Source organism: Rana temporaria, chromosome 5, assembly GCF_905171775.1.
Source record: "Rana temporaria chromosome 5, aRanTem1.1, whole genome shotgun sequence".
Lineage (NCBI taxonomy): Eukaryota > Metazoa > Chordata > Amphibia > Anura > Ranidae > Rana > Rana temporaria.
Genome location: NC_053493.1, coordinates 180,051,474 through 180,068,845, shown reverse-complemented (window position 1 = coordinate 180,068,845; position 17,372 = coordinate 180,051,474). Strand labels below are relative to the sequence as shown.

Below are 17,372 nucleotides of genomic sequence, written 5' to 3'. Positions count from 1 at the left end.
GTTGCAGTTTATGGGACAGAACCCAATGAAGTGGAAGTGTGTTCAGTGGGGAGATCCGCAGTACAGGTGGACTTGCTACAGTGTGCTACCCATAGTAGGGGGAGGTACAGGGTAAACTAAAAAGGACATGGGGACTCTGTATGTACCTGGTGGAATCCAGCAGAGTGCTGGAAGAGCTGTACTAGGGGTGACCAAAGAAATCCGTATACCATGTTCCCTAGTGACAGAGACAGGTGCTGTGGGGTTGCCCAGGGAAACCTCCCAGGAGTCCACAGTGTTGGAGCGGAGGGTTTCCCAGGTCAGCTGTAGAGCTACTCTAGTGGGTAAGGGGCCACCCACAATAGCTACAGCTATGTCTACATGTCATGGTGATCCTTTAAAGGTTGAGAAATATATTTCTGGAAATGTCATATTTGAGAATAATGTTGGCAATGTGTTTACTGAAAAGGTTGGGAGTAGGATGTCTTCCGTGACCGCCAGAGGCAGAGCCAACCGTGGAAACCTCCAGGGATCTCCCAGTGTTGGAACTGGAGGTTGTCCAGGACCGCTCTGGCACTACTCTGGGGGAACAAGGAGGGATTGCACCACACAATGAGAGTGTGTGGGTGCAGACCACCCGCCTGGTATGTGACCAGATTGGTGAACAATTTATTCACCCAGTTAAAGCTTGTAGTGTAAAGCTGGATGAGGTGGTAGCGCCACCAGAACAATCTGGTCAAAATAGTGTATTGCACCCTGAGGTTTGTAACGAAGCATCGTCCCAATGTGCTTGTACAATGTGATGCGTATAGAGATGGCAAATGTACTGTATTGGGTAATGAGTCCCAGGTTCCTTTGGTGCCTCTTGGAACAGGTGATGCAGCGCTGCAGAATGCCTGTCAGGGAAGTACCACTGACTGGGACAGTGGGGCCAAACAATTGATAGCCATGCTGGATAAGGCTAGGTTACGCAACACAGATGTGGACATAGCACCTGCTATGCCCAACAGAGGGATTGCAGGGTGGCCAGTGACCAAGGGTGTGTTGGCCCCTGCAGAGATTGATCCCCTCCAGTCAGAAGGACTGGTTAAGGGCGCATGCATGGCAGTTGTGTTATCCGCAGCCCAACCTCTGGAAAATAGTGAGTGCAAAAATGGCAATGTGACTTATGACCTGTAGCGGCTCACTGATGCTGTGGCAGAAGGGATAAATGTGAGACGTACATCTGACGGCGCTCTAGTTAAGCGCCAGGCTGTGAAGACCGATACCACCAGTGAGGTGGAGGTCGCTGTAAATGTCTCTAACTTTCCAGCTTCAGTGGATGAGCCCCTCCACGTCATTGATAATGGAAAAGTCCCTAGAAAGGTCTTGTATGTAGATGTGGATCGCATTAAGATGACCAATGTATTGTTGAAAATGCTTGAAGTCCAAAAAGGCAATTTGCTGTACACTTGGGTGTATCCACCATGGTCGGACAAGGTGGTACTGAGTAGTACCAGTAGGTGGAGCCAAGTTGTACAGGCTATGCTTGATGTTAATCACAAGAGGAACTGGTTGTTACCATGTTTGTTAGTAGTGTGGCAGATGGTCTCAAGGTTCTCTGAGAGGGTGCTTCCAGTTACCGGTTTGGATGTAAGGCACTCAGAACGTTTGAAAACATCAGAAGTCTCTCCGCCTGATGCGGTGACTAGGAAAACTTCTGCTGATGCAGTCCAAAGTGCAGCTGAGCGGTGGTCAGTAGAGGGCATGAACACTGCCTCTCCCTTCCTTGACATGAAGGAAGGGACCGAAATGGACATGGCAATAGCAGCGATTTTTCCTGTCAGTCGCACAAAAGGTACAAATTAAAGTACCCGGAGACACTGTGGGAGAGAGTGCTGAAAGAGTTGGTTTCTACAGCAAGGTAATGCATACACCAGTTGGCATTGTCGCCATAGGGAATGATTTGTGCTTGGGTCAGTGTCATTTGTTAGGACAGCCACCCATAGAGCTTGGACAGCAAGTGAGGTGGAGCTTGGTGATAGTTCCGTGGAGCATAGTCACTCGTCTGTATGTGGTCTCTCCTCAGGATGGGTCCTAACAAATTCTGAACCAAGCACTGATGGTATCGGAAGTTGAAATCTCAAAATTGGTGATCTAATGGTCTATACTGCCAACGAGGGTTTAATTGCCATGGGTAACCTCAGTTGTTAAACCAAAAAAAGAGATTTTTAATACAGCTTACCTGTAAAATCTTTTTCTTGGAGTACATCACGGGACACAGAGCGGCATTCATTACTATATGGGTTATATGGAGTACCTTCAGGTGTAGACACTGGCAATCTCAAACAGGAAATGCCCCTCCCTATATAACCCCCTCCCATAGGAGGAGTACCTCAGTTTTGTAGCAAGCAGTATGCCTCCCAAAATGGTCCTCAAAAAAGAGGGGTGGGAGCTCTGTGTCCCGTGATGTACTCCAAGAAAAAGATTTTACAGGTAAGCTGTATTAAAAATCTCTTTTTCTTTATCGTACATCACGGGACACAGAGCGGCATTCATTACTATATGGGATGTCCCAAAGCAATGCTTACAATGAGGGGAGGGAGAACATCTCCAAGACAAAAGGATTTAATTTAGAGATATACTCAAATCATAATAAATCCAACTTAGTTGAGAAAAATCATTTTAAATTTTAAATTTAACTCAAAAAAGAGGAGCCCCCGGAATCCGAGGGTCTCAAACTGCAGCCTGCAGCACTGCCTGCCCGAAGGCAGTATCAGTATTCCTTCTTACGTCCAACTTGTAGAATTTTGTAAACGTGTGGACAGAAGACCAGGTTGCCGCCTTGCAAACTTGAGCCATAGAGATCTGGTGGTGTGCTGCCCAGGAGGCGCCCATGGCTCTAGTAGAATGAGCCTTTAATGATACTGGAGGAGGCAACCCTTTCAAGCCGTAGGCCTGAGTGATTAATTGCTTAATCCACCTAGAAATGGTGGACTTTGCAGCTGCCTGCCCCTTCTTGGGCCCATCCGGTAGAATGAACAGCACATCTGTTTTCCGGATCTTCTTTGTAGCTTTAAGATAGGCCTTCATGGCCCTGACAATATCCAAGGTATGCAGCAACCCTTCCTTTCTGGAAGTAGGTTTAGGGAAGAAGGATGGTAATACCAAATCCTGGTTCAAATGAAAACTGGATATGACCTTCGGTAGGAAGGAAGGATGAGGGCGGAGAACGACCTTGTCCTTATGAAAAACAAGATATGGTTCCTTACAGGATAAGGCCGCTAGCTCCGAAACTCTTCTTGCGGAAACTATGGCAACCAAAAATACTAACTTCCTTGTCAGTAGAACCAAAGGAATTTCAGCCAACGGCTCAAACGGTTGTTTCTGTAAACTTGACAGAACAAGATTTAAATCCCACGGACAAAGCGGGGATTTAACTGGAGGTCTAATACGTAAGACCCCTTGAAGGAAGGTCTTAACCAGCGAGTGGGTGGCCAGCGGCCGCTGAAACCACACTGACAGAGCAGAAATCTGTCCTTTGATTGTGCTTAATGCCAATCCTTTATCCACTCCTAGCTGGAGAAAACTTAATACTCTATCGATGGTAAATTTGCGAGAAAGCCATCGCTTGGACTCACACCAGCCTACATAGGCCTTCCAGACCCTGTAATAAATCACCCTAGAGACCGGTTTCCTGGCTCTGATTAGGGTAGAGACTACTTTCTGAGACAGACCTCTACCCCTGAGAATCAGGGATTCAGCTTCCAGGCCGTCAAATTTAGATGCCGTAAGGCAGGGTGGAGGATCGGACCTTGCGATAGCAGGTCTGGCCGTAGAGGAAGAGTCCAAGGGTCTCCCACTACCATCTTTAGGATGAGTGAGTACCATGCCCTTCTGGGCCATGCTGGAGCTACCAGGATGACTGGTATGTGTTCCACCCGGATCCTGCGCAGCAGGCGGGGTAGTAACTGGAGCGGGGGAAACGCATAAAGAAGTTTGAACTGATGCCAAGGGCAAACCAACGCATCGGTTCCGCAGGCCATCGGATCCCTTGAGCGGGATATGAACCTGTCTAGTTTCTTGTTGAGTCTCGATGCCATGATATCCACGTCCGGCACTCCCCATCTTTGGCAGAGTGCTTGAAAGACTTGTGGATGCAGAGACCATTCCCCCGGCCATAGAGTCTGGCGGCTTAAGAAGTCCGCCTGAAAGTTGTCCACTCCTGGAATGAATATTGCCGATATGCAGGGCACATGCGCCTCTGCCCATAGGAGAATCAAGCTCACCTCTCTGAGCGGCTTGACTCCTGGTTCCCCCTTGGTGATTTATGTATGCCACGGCCGTGGCATTGTCTGATTGAATTCTCACCGGGAACCCCTGCAATTTTGACGTCCAAGCCCTGAGGGCTAGTCGAGCAGCTCTGAGCTCCAAGATGTTGATGGGCAACTGCTTCTCTGGCTTTGCCCAAGTACCTTGGCGAGTGCAACCATCCAAAATTGCTCCCCAGCCCGTCAGGCTGGCGTCTGTGGTCACTATCTTCCAAGCCACTGGGCTGAAAGACTTCCCCTTCAGTAGATTCTGAGGGTCTAACCACCAACACAGACTTTGTCGGACTCTTGATAAGAGCGGCAACGGGATATCCAAGGCCTGTGGCCTTCTGCTCCATGCTGACAGGATGGCTGCCTGTAGGATGCGAGTGTGGCTCTGGGCGTATGGTACCGCCTCGAACGTGGCCACCATCTTGCCTAGTAACCTCATACATAGGCGAATAGTCGGTTCTTTCTTGCTTAGAACCAGTAGGATTAATTCCTTGATGGCTTTTACCTTCCTCAGAGGTAGGAACACTCCTTGTTGTTCTGTGTCTAATCTCATGCCGAGATATTCCAACTGCCTTGTGGGCTGGAAAGCTGACTTTTCTCGATTTAGGACCCAGCCGAACCTCTCGAGGTATTGGACCGTGAGGGCCACTGCTCGCTCCAAGCCGGGAGACGAGTGGTCTATGACTAGGAGGTCGTCCAGGTATGCTAGGATCGTGACCCCTTGGATCCTTAGCTTGGCTAGGATCGGAGCTAGGACCTTCGTGAACACCCGGGGGGGCCGTAGCCAACCCGAAGGGAAGCGCCACGAATTGGAAGTGACGCGAAGCCACCATGAAGCGTAGATATCTTTGATGTGGCTGATAAATTGGAACATGAAGGTAGGCATCCTTTATGTCTATGGACGCCATGAAGTCGTCCTTCTGGAGTGTGGCAGCTGCTGACCGCACGGATTCCATCCGAAATGAGCGGATCTTTAGATATGCATTTACCATCTTTAGGTCCAAAATTGGCCTGACATCTCCATTGGGGATGATGAATAGGTTGGAGTAGAAACCCAGCCCCTGTTCCAGGACTGGCCGGAATCCGAGGCGGATCGTTTGGAATCCTCGACTCCTGGAAATGAGGAGGAGGAAACCTTTAGGAAATCTAATTTGTAGCCTGTGGCCACGGAAGACCGTACCCACTCGTCGGGAATGCTGGCTTCCCAAATCTCTGAAAAGAGTCGCAGCCTTCCCCCCACCTTCGTGGGTGGGGGCGCCCCTTCATAAGGTTGGCTTGGGGGCTGGTTTTGCTGGTTTGCGAAACCACTGCCTTTTGCCTCTAACAGCCTGTCCTTGTGATTTGCTGTTGAAGCCGAAGTTTGCTTTTGCAGGAGGCCGTCGATACTGCTTGGCATTAGAGGGCCCCTGCCCAGGGGAATACTGTCGTTTAAACGCAGGCCCCTGAACCTTCTTCTTAGTTGGCAAGAGAGTACTCTTGCCGTTTGAAATGGTCTGAATGTATTTATCTAGGTCTTCTCCGAAGAGTCGTCCTCCATGGAAGGGGAACCCTACCAGGAGCTTCTTGCATGGGGGCTCAGCCTCCCAGCTTTTTAACCATAAGAGTCTTCTCATATGGATAAGGGATAACGATAAACGTGACGCTTGCTGGATAGAATCCTTGATTGCGTCTACCGTAAAACATATGGCCTTAGGGACATCCGAAAATTCTTCTGCCTGCTGGGCAGGAATAAGCTTAAGCATCTGCTTAAATTGATCCGATAATGCTTGAGCGACCCCAATCGCAGCCACAGCTGGCTGTACTACTGCCCCTGCAGTAGTGAAGGAGTTCTTAAGTAGTGCTTCCAAGCGCTTATCAACTGGATCCTTGAACACCTGTATGTTTTCTACAGGGCATGTTAACGATTTGTTAACACATGAGATGGCTGCGTCCACTGCAGGAGTAGCCCATCTTTTGGAAATTTTTTCTTCCATAGGATATAGGACAGAGAACTTCTTAGGTGGTAAGAAGATCTTATCTGGCTTGTTCCAATCTTGGAACAAAACTCCCTCTAATAGAGGATGGATCGGAAACACAGCATTGCTTTGAGGCGCCCTCAGTGAGCCCAAAGCTGAAACCGTCGATACCTGGAGATCTGGTACTGGCAAGTTGAATGCCCTATGGACCAAGTCCGACAATCCTTGAATCCACCAGCTCTCCCTCAGGGAGACTGCCCCAGACTCCTCTGTATCCGGATCTTCGATCCCTGAACCTACTTGGTCCTTGTCCAAGAGGTCGTCCAATTCCCCTGAGGAAAGGACCTCCTCTTCTGAGGGTCCGCGCTCGGGCGACGGAGATCTATTCCGCTTACTGCCCCGCATAGCTGCGGCTATCATTTTACCCATGCTTTTCTGCATCTCTTTTAAAGAGGTGAGTAATACCTCCTCCGTGACCATCTTAGGGTTGGACTGACCCGCGTCAGCTCCAGCCCCAGATCCCGATGGCCCCAAGGCTCCCTGTGGGGAAAGCAGCGGCATAGCATTGTCCGAGACCTCAGACTCTCTGGGGGAATCCCCACCTCTTGTACCCTTGTTTTTTGATGCCATGGTACAATACCGAGGTACACCTGCTACTTATTGGTACCTGGGACTTATAAATAGTTAAATGCCCAAACACCTGTTTGGGGGATAAAAAATGCTTCCTCTCCCCTAGATGACACTTTTTTTTTTTTTTTTTTTTTTTTCAAATCTAGGAAAGAAAAAACATTCTGTCCCCCTGAGTAGTATTGCAAGAAAAACTATGAGATGGAAAAGAAACAGCCTATTCCTAGGCTTGAAAACAGTCTTTCTGAAGACTGCAATATTCTTTCTGGCCACTGTGTGTCCTCGGCGCCCCGTGCTTGCCGTTCTGGTCTTTCCTCCTCAGTTCCAAAGTATTGAATGAGCTATATGGAACAAACAAGGAAGGGCCGCCCCTTCCTTAAGCCACTGACCCGCCCTTCCCCCCCAGCAATCTCAAACAGGAAATGCCCCTCCCGACAGGGGGGGGGGGTGGGGTTGGGAGGAAGGGACCTCTCTGCTCCAGCAAACTGCAGCCTGCAACCATGAGGAGGTCAGCGTTTTGCCTGCTTTGCAGGCCGTGAGGAGGAAGACTGAATGGAGCATCGCCTGGAGGCTTGCAGGTAAGCACAGCTCTCTGACACACACATATACTTTTATATCACACAGGCCCCACTCAATGCTTTTCCAACACTACAAGGGAGGTCACATCTTATGGGGAATAATACATATAGAGCCATCCTATCTTTATGATATGTGACTAGTTTGCCAGATGCAGTGCATAACTTTAGGCATGTCCCCTGTGACCCCCCAGAAAAAACCTGCTAAGAACCAAGTTCCGCAAGTTTTCCCCTCACTTACCTGCTCCATGCCGCAGGACTTTGCCAAGCAAGAGGCCCAATCTTCCCCCATCTCGGTGGGGATGTCTAGACCTTCAGGCCCTGGGTTCCTATGAAGGATCCACTGTCCTGGGCCCATATAGCACTCTGGCAACAGAAACATTAGGCACCCAAAGGTTTCTAAGTTCTGGGCCCAGGGTCCAGCTCTCTAAAAAGAAAGGCATTATGGGCTATACCCCAAGGGTTTGGGGTCCGGTTACTGACCACTTTAGCGCTGAGGCTTTTTTGGACAGAACCGGTTAGCTCACCTAATCCCAAGGATGTGGAGGCAAGCTAAACCATGACTAACACCTAAGACACTGGCGGAAAAACTGAGGTACTCCTCCTATGGGAGGGGGTTATATAGGGAGGGGCATTTCCTGTTTGAGATTGCCAGTGTCTACACCTGAAGGTACTCCATATAACCCATATAGTAATGAATGCCGCTCTGTGTCCCGTGATGTACGATAAAGAAAAAACTATTGTAATGGGAAAATCTGGGGTCACTGAGAGAAAAGGTGGTTCCCCATCAGGCAAAGTATTAGGAACAGGTTCCCTATATCAAGAAAGTGAGGGTATCAGGGAGGGCAGAGTTCCCCCGAGAAAAGCAGATAAGCCCAAGAACCCCAGAAGGAGGAAAAATCGTAGGATAGAAACAAGTGGGATCACATGGAGAGTCAGGGTAGGACTTACTTGGAAGCGCACCTGAAAAAAGGGTTGGGCCTACGTGGCTGACAGCCGGCACAGAGGTGTCCCAACCCTGATGACGTGTGCTGGTGTTCCGCCCCCTTCGGGTTCGAAACAAAGGGGGGGATATGTAATAGTGAGAGTCCCTGTCACTATAAAAAGGGAGCAAAAACAGACACACTGGCCCAGATTCAGGTAGATTTGCCCTTTAGTTGCACATGTGAAGAGCAGCTGATTTGCTCTGCGCTGGGGCAAATTGGAAAGATTGCCACCTGATTCTGGATTCCTTTTGTCTGCTAACTTGCTCCTTTGTAAGGCAAAAATCAGGGCCTAAGGCAGCGCAAGTGAAAGTGGGTGTGCCCTATGCAAATGATCTTTTTTTCCACTCAGCAGTGGTTTGCGCCTATTTTCAGGGCAAATTCTGCCCAGCTGCTTGCACTGAGCAAATAAATAGTGGCAGACCTGCGCAGGTCCTGTGCAAAATTACATCCTGCTTGTTCCACCCCCCCCCCTGAGCAAGGTAATTTTGCCCTTTTTTCTGAGATGGCACCTCCTGATAAGAAAAAAAAAGAAAAGCAAATTTTGTCTCCGCTGAGATGGATATACTGCTTGCGGCACTGACGCGCCATACTGCCGTTCTTTTTGGTTCAGAGCGGAAGAATACCACCGTAGCCCAAAGGAGGGCAATATATGAGGCTATTACATTGGACATAAATGCCCTGGGCATTGAGGAGAGGTCCTGGGAGGACATACAAAAATTTTTTACTGACATGCGTCGTCGAGTCAGGGACAAAATTGTCCTAATCAGAAAGCATAGCAGGGGCACGGGAGGCGGACCAGCCTGCTCTTTACGATTAAATCCAGAGGAGGAGGTTATCGCACAGAGTTTAGCGCTGGAGCAGGTGGAGGGACTCCCAGGCTATGACTCCACTGTTCGGGACTTGGGGACTGGTAAGTTTTTTTTCTCATATTTGCTCTGTATCATGGGAGGGGGTAGAAGGGAACATGTAACAAGTTTTTGTTTCTCATATCTGCTGTGTATCATGGGAGGGGGTAGAAGGGAACATATGAGGGGGTAGAAGGGAACATGTAACAAGTTTTTGTTTCTCATATCTGCTGTGTATCATGGGAGGGGGTAGAAGTGAACATATGAGGGGGTAGAATGGAACATGTAACAAGTTTTTGTTTCTCATATCTGCTGTGTATCATGGGAGGGGGTAGAAGGGAACATATGATAAGTGTGTTGCTCCAGCAACATATTTTTTTTGTGTCATCCACAGATGTTGATGATGAGGCTGGGCCGTCGTCGGCTGTAGGGTGACCCACGCCATCCCCAGAACATCATGGGGTGCAGTCAGGCCCTCTGCAGATCCTGGGCATGTTGGTGGAGGAGGATATCGCCCATAGTCCATCTAGGGAGGAGGAAGTGGTGGAGGAGTCCATTATCCTCAACCTGGATGAATCTGTGTACCTCCAGGAGGATCCCACCATCCCTGACCTCCCCACCACCCCCCCGACCATAACATCATCCCCCTCCAGGGCAAGCCCCTCCAGTGTCCCCCCCCTCCAGTGTCCCCCCTCCAGTGTGGCCCCCTCCCCTTCTTCTCCCTCAGTTCATGCCCCAGCCTCTCCTCCAAGGAAGGCTCTATGTAAAACCGGTCGATGTACCCTCCAGCCTCTGTGAAGGTCTGCAGGAGGAGCAGGCCCGGCAGACCCGCCATATAGGGGACATGGTGGGAGACTTGAGGCGGGTGGCGGACAGCCTGGCATCCTCCTCCTCCTCTCTGCAGCAGGCCCTCACCCTGCATGCTGACCGGGGGATACGAGATACTGAGAGCTTGGAGGAAGTCAGTGCCAACTGTGGAGCCATGGTCACCTGCATGGTCGAGCAGCAGGGCGCCATCGCTTTGCTAACAGCGGAGGTGAGCAGGTTGGCAGGTGCGGTGGAGGCCAACACTGCTGCTGTGCGGGAGGAGGGGAGATTAACCCGGCGGCAGCAGAGGACCAATACCACCCGGCAGCTGCGGATGTTGGCCCAAACCAACAGTGTGCTCACCCGCCTGGCCAACGCCATGGAGGGCATGCAGGCACCACCTGCCAGGAGTGAGGAAGTAGGGGTTGATGCTCCTCCCCCCCTCCATCCCCACCCCATGCTCCATCCCCACCCCAGGCTTCCTCCCTTAGCCCAGGCTCCATCCCCACCACAGGCTCCATCCCCACCACAGGGTCCATCCCCACCACAGGGTCCATCCCCACCACAGGCTCCATCCCCACCACAGGCTCCATCCTCAGCCCAGGCTCCATCCCCACCACAGACTCAACCACGCAGACTGAGGAGCCAGAGCCGGGGCACCCTTGGCACAAGGATGTCCAAAAAATATATATATATTTTCCTTTTATTTTTTGTATTTTTTTACCTATCCCTTGCTGCTCATATAATGAGCTTTTTCTATTTATTTTGATTATGCTTATATATTTTTTTTTTTGGGGGATATTTTTTTTTTGCTCAGATTAGGAGCTTTTCTATATTTAGTTTATGCTCAAAGTTTTTTTTTTTTTTTTTTGTAGTCCCTACACACGGTGAGGAGTGCTGTAGTTGCTCTCCAGCTGACCTGTGGCCATCTGTTGCTAACTTGCCCCTGCTTTTATAAAGTGCAAATTTGCCCCGGCCAAACAGCTTGCGCGCTTTGGGAGCAAAATGCTCCTCACACGCGCAAGTTTATGAATCAGTGGCAGTTCTTAATTTGCATATTTGCTGAGGGAAAACCATGAGAGCGCAAGTTGCTCCCTGAGCAAAATTGCCCCTTAATTGCGCCGGGGCAGAGAAACTGCCTCCGTGCAAAAATGGCACATTTCAGGCTTAGCTTGCTTTCTGGGTCACCCGCAAATTTGCCTGGGAGCAAATCCGTACTTGCGCGGCGCAAATCACACTTGCTCCCGCGCAAGTCGTACCTAAATCTGGGCCAGAGTCTGCATGTCAGTGGACTGTAGAACTACACAGCATAGCAGAACCCGGAGAAAGCTGCCAAAACAATTTTCTCTGTTTCAAAGCCAAGTTCGAATGGGGCTGTGTAGTTTGGAGATCCTGCAGAGAATTGGGTGGGATGGGATCTCCAACCCTGTGTCCAGGTATTATGAATAGCCAGCAGGTTGTGTGCCCAGGTGCACACAACCAATATAATGAGAGACTGGTGAGAGCAGAGTGGAGAGGAAGGTGGAGTGTGTGCAGCTGGCTGCTGGTGTCTCTGTGTTGGGACAGACGCTGTGTGCGGACAGATGCTGTATGCATTGAAGGGCTTCGGAGACGTGTGCATCCAGGACCGTGGGTCTGGAGGAGCTGCTGGTTTGAGGGACCAGTACCTGTGGCAGCAGTGCCGTTAAAGAGTAGCCAGGTGGGTTGGTATTTTCAGTTGCCTGAATAACGTTTAAACCCCTGCCTGGGAATCCTGTGTGGACTTTTGTTTTATTTTTTCCTCATTTAATGAACGTGGGCAGGGGCGTAACTAGAAATCACAGGGCCCCATAGCAAAATGTTGTATGGGCCCCCCCCCCCCCTCCAAAAAAAAGTGAACTAATGCCATTGAACAACACATTACTACACTCATGTGGCACAGTACCCAAGCAACAGCTTATATTAATTTTGAACAGCAAAACAAAAATTTAAATAACCATATAATAAATAAAATGCAAAATTCAAAGTATTGTGTGCACTACTTTTACTCTTTTATACTCACGATTTGTAAAGGGCAAACAAGGCAAACTGCGGCGGTTTAAGAGGAAGATTAACAAGATGGCAACCTTGTAAGGGAAGGAATAAATTAGGTCTTACATTGTAATCTATGCACTTTAACTTGGCATTAAAATCTTCATTTTTGAGTTTACACCTACTTGATTTAGACCTTGATGCTTAACGTGCATATTTTCAACATGTCTTTAAAAATAACCAACAGCCAAAAACAAGCCAAATGTAAGGCAACAGAACATTAGAAAAAGTCAACCTGAAAAAGAGTGAATCTTGATCTAAAATATGTAGATAAGATGATGATAAATTAACAATATCTTACTACATTTCTTTTATTTGATGTTATCCATTTCTCTCCAAAGCTGTTTTCCAGCCCAACAGGCAGTGCAGAAGCCAAAAACCTGCCATCCTCTGATTTAATTGACTAGAAAGGTGCAATTTGTCATCAGACAGGAAGATTTAGATGGGTAAATGGGCAAGGTCTACACACACTGTACAAAAGAGTATATGCAGAAAACTAATTTTGACTGGATAAAAAAAAAAAAGAAAAAGAAATTCTGCCTGATTTGCAATGCTCAAACAGGGCACATGGGCAGCTGTGTACAGGTATGTAAAAAGAAATGTATTGGTTAACCAGCCAATTCAACGACTGAGGCTAGGCTAGTTAAACCAGTAAAGTGGAACGCTAGCCAACACAACAAAGTAAATAGCTGACATATACATATAAGCATTCAGACAAAATATTTGCCAAATACTTATAATTCAGTTCAGCCAGTTTTCTGTTTCACACATCAAAGCCATCTTAGAAAGCCAGTCAGGTTTGCACCATTGTACCTTTCCCCCTTCTATGTCTGCTCATTCAAACATAAGCTGCCAATTCTAACATGTATTTATTCAAATATTTGCCTAAAGTTCCACTTTATGGTTTTGCCAAACTGTAACCAAAGGGTTTTATTTATAGAATATTTCCTATGCTCAGCTCCATCTAGTAGTCAAAATACAATATTACATTGCAGTGGCAAAGAAGAAATGTTTTGAAATTTTCAGGAGGGTGAATGGCTCTGCGAATATGTTATAAATAGACCCCATGGTTTAACCAAAATGAGAAAGGCTATGGCAACAAAACCAAGCATGAACTTTAAAAACTCTTTCAACTTGTATACTCACAAAACACCACATCTTAGAAAACACGTCTGCGTGCCTTCAATTCTGCAAAAGTGTCCACAATGCTGTTTAGGTCCAGCTGTTTTGCTCTAGCATTTTCAATGCTTAGGATAGCAAGCCCAGAAAGCCTTTGCTCAGACATAGTGCTTCTGAGATAACTCTTTATTAGTTTTAGTTTTGAGAAGGATCTTTCTGCTGAGGCCACAGTCACAGGTAGTGTTAGGAATAAAAGCAACGCTATGCACACATCTGGCAGATTTGAAGAAAGAGCACTATTCTCAACTAAGAGCAAATGTGCAAGATCCTTCACAGAGGACAATTTCTGAATGTCCTCTTTAAGTGCTGATCTAAAACTTAGAAGCTGACCAGGGAAAGTTGATGAGGTCTTTTTCATACTTTTGTTGCAGATTTGATGCAGCTTTAAACAAATCATCATCCAATGCTGATGCTAGAACTGCAGGTTGAATTATTTCAAACCGCTGAACAACCTTATTAAGTCCCTGGAACCTGTTTGACAACTGGCTTACTATTATGTCTAAACACCCATAGAAAATGTTGATTTTGAAACGTTCTTCAAGGTTCTCTAACCTCTCATCAACACACAATTCATCAAAATGCTTTCTGACAGTGCGAATTAGTTTTGCTTCAAATCTGGGTGCAATATTCAATTTTTGTGCAAGCAATACTGCATTATTTCTGGCTTCCCCAAAATTGCTTCTGAAATTGGATATCTCATCCACGACTTTCTTAAAGGATCACTAAAGGAATTTTTTTTTTTTTAGCTAAATAGCTTCCTTTACCTTACTGCAGTACTGGCTTCATGTCCTCATTGCTCGTTTTTGCTTTGATGTTGCTGTAAAACTGCTCTGATCTCCACACTTCCTGGTTGCCTGTTTCCTTATAACCATCATACTGTGAGCTTTTCACTGTAGGTCTAAGCTGTCATTACTGTGTGTCTAAAACTTAACAGAACCAATCAGATTCATTTTAAAAACAAAACACTGCCCTGCATTTGTTTGTTTTTGTTCTGTGGGTCTCTTTACTTCACATAAACATGAAACCAGTTTAAAAACGAAAGTGAAACTGTAGGCACATTATAGGATTGAATTTAATCTATTTTTAATCATTTTTTAAAAGGAATCAGTTAACTTGTATGTCTCTATACCCTGTAAACAGTCATTTCAGCAAAAACATTTTTTTCCTTTAGTGACCCTTTAATGAAATGAGTAGCTTTCTGACTGGAGGAGTTTAGACAGAGAATTTATGCTTGTGAATATTTTAGTTTGAAGTACTATTAGAAATATAGATGGGAAGGACTCCAATTTTTTTTTCAGCCCCATTGCCTCTTCTCTTTCATTTTTTTTGGTAGCTACAAGGCTTATTTTTGATAGCGCTTTAAGTACATCTGCATAACGAAAACGCAAGGCAAGCAGTGACTCATAGCGAGATGACCAGCGTGTGGGACACAATTTCTTCAGTGTAACAGAGGATTCGCTGGTAAATGAAGACAGGATCTCCCACCGCTTTCCACTGTGCCCAAAAAATTTGTATAAATGTTGAACCACACCCATGAAGTTTGAGACCTCCGTAATCTCTGCCACAGCATCTTGGAGGACCAAATTAAGATTGTGTGCTGCACAGTGAAAATAAAGTGCATTATCCTCTCTCTGCAAAATTTGAGTCTGCACACCAGAATAGGTTCCACTCATTGTGGCAGCACCATCATAGCCCTGACCAAGGCACTTATCCAGCGAAATTCCTTATCATCGATAAATGCAAGTATTTATTTTCCTATACCTGCAGCACTTTGGTCATGAATAGTGTTAAATCCAAGAAATGCCTCATGTATGTTAATTTGTATTACTCTCGTATTTGGATCTCTTTCAATAGAAACATATCGGAGCACCTGGCTCATTTGATCACATTTAGAGATATCCTGAGTAGTATCTATAATCAATGAGTAAAACTGTGCGTTTTGCACTTCAGACAAAATGTCATTCAGAACTTGCTTTGACAAAATGTCTATTACTTCATTTTGAATTTTTGGACTAAGGTATTTGATTTTGCCCTTTGGTAACTGTAGCAATTGCTTTAATATGGGATCATATTTCAGCCAGCAGCTCAATAATTGCCAGGAAATTTCCACTGTTGACTTCTCCTATTTTTTCTCTGTGGCCACGGAAGGCCATGTTATTCATAGCCATAGTTAAGGTGACATTCACTATTCTATTTAAAACATCTCTCCAAAAGTTGTTTTCTTTTCTTAATTGTTGTTCGTTTTCCTCATCAATTGTTCTCTTTTTACGCCACTGATCATATATTAGGCAAGAATCTATATGAGTTTGAGATGTTTTATGAACTGTATTTTTGTTGACAAGCCTTTCCATTTTTGTATCACCTTTGCCCATGCTGGTTCAGAGCCTAGTTTTTTACGGTCACCAAATAACCAGCATGGTTCACAGTATGCAACATTCAATTTAGGAGAATAACAGAGCCAGGTAATTGGTAGTTTAACCACTAGCCGACCGCGCACCGTCATTATACGGCGGCAGGTCGGCTCTCCTGGGCGAGAGCCCGTAGCTATACGTCCTATCGTATAGCCGCCACTAGGGGGCGCGTGCGCGCCGCCGGAGGCGCGCGCGCGCGCTCCCCGCTCGCCCCCGACTCCCGTGCGTGTGCCCGGCGGGCGCGATCGCCGCCGGGCACACGCGATCGCTCGTTACAGAGCGGGGACCGGGAGCTGTGTGTGTAAACACACAGCTCTCGTTCCTGTCAGCAGGGGAAATGCTGATTTTCTGTTCATACAATGTATGAACAGAAAATCAGTGTTTCCCCTAGTGAGGCCACCCCCCCCCCCCACAGTAAGAACACACCCAGGCATACTTAACCCCTTCCCCGCCCCCTAGTGTTAACCCCTTCACTGCCAGTGGCATTTTTATAGTAATCTAATGCATTTTTATAGCACTGATCGCTATAAAAATGCCAATGGTCCCAAAAATGTGTCAAAAATGTCCGAAGTGTCCGCCATAATGTCGCAATACGGAAAAAAAAAATCGCTGATCGCCGCCATTACTAGTAAAAAAAATATTAATAAAAATGCCATAAAAATACCCCCTATTTTGTAAACGCTATAACTTTTGCGCAAACTAGGGTTGTCCCGATACCACTTTTTTAGGACCGAGTACAAGTACCGATACTTTTTTTCATGTAGTCGCCGATACCGAATACCGATACTTTTTTTTAAATGTCATGTGACAGTTTTCAAACCACAATACAGACTAAGGATATTTTCTTTAGAATTATGAAGAACTCTAACTCAAGACATTATAAAAGAATAAAAATGAGTAAAAATGAATAAAAATGTTTTATTTGCTTGTCACGCAGTAGTAAAAAACTCAAAGAATTTTCATAGAACATGTTGATAAATACAAAAAAAGTATTCTATTTAGGTATCGGGAGCATTTGCGCGAGTACGAGTACTCCCGCAAATACTCGGTATCGGTCCCGATACCGATACTAGTATCGGTATCTGGACAACCCTAGCGCAAACCAATCAATAAACGCTTATTGTGATTTTTTTTACGAAAAATATGTAGAAGAATACGTATCGGCCTAAACTGAGGAAAAAAAATGTTTTTTTATATATTTTTGGGGGATATTTATTACATCAAAAAGTAAAAAATATTCATTTTTTTCAAAATTGTCGCTCTATTTTTGTTTATAGCGCAAAAAATAAAAAACGCAGAGGTGATCAAATACCACCAAAAGAAAGCTCTATTTGTGGGAAAAAAAGGACGCCAATTTTGTTTGGGAGCCACGTCGCACGACCGCGCAATTGTCTGTTAAAGCGACGCAGTCCCGAATCGCAAAAAGTACTCTGGTCTTTGGGCAGCAATATGGTCCGGGGGGTAAGTGGTTAAGTCCTGTTTTTGTTGTTTTTTCATAATATTTTACTGAAAAACACCTCATCATTGTCTCTAGGAAAGGGCCCTGTAGGTCTGCAAGGACCATTTGTGATGATAAATCTCTTCATATGTGCATCTGTAATTGTAATTGGGAAGTTTGCCCTGTCTGTGGCATATTT

At 46.3% G+C, this 17,372-nt stretch overlaps 1 protein-coding gene across 3 annotated transcripts in view; it reads right to left on the bottom strand.

Moving 5' to 3' along the window:
* The window catches only part of CCDC127 (coiled-coil domain containing 127), a 267,130-nt gene that overhangs the window by 121,035 nt on the left and 128,723 nt on the right, over window positions 1-17,372 (bottom strand). Inside the window, exon 2 of one of the 3 annotated variants that reach the window (XM_040353432.1) lies at window positions 12,117-12,180. The exons of the other annotated variants lie outside the window; for them this stretch is intronic. The gene's annotated coding sequence lies outside the window, so the exon portion shown is untranslated. The remainder of the gene's footprint in view (window positions 1-12,116; window positions 12,181-17,372) is intronic. 3 annotated transcript variants of the gene reach the window in all.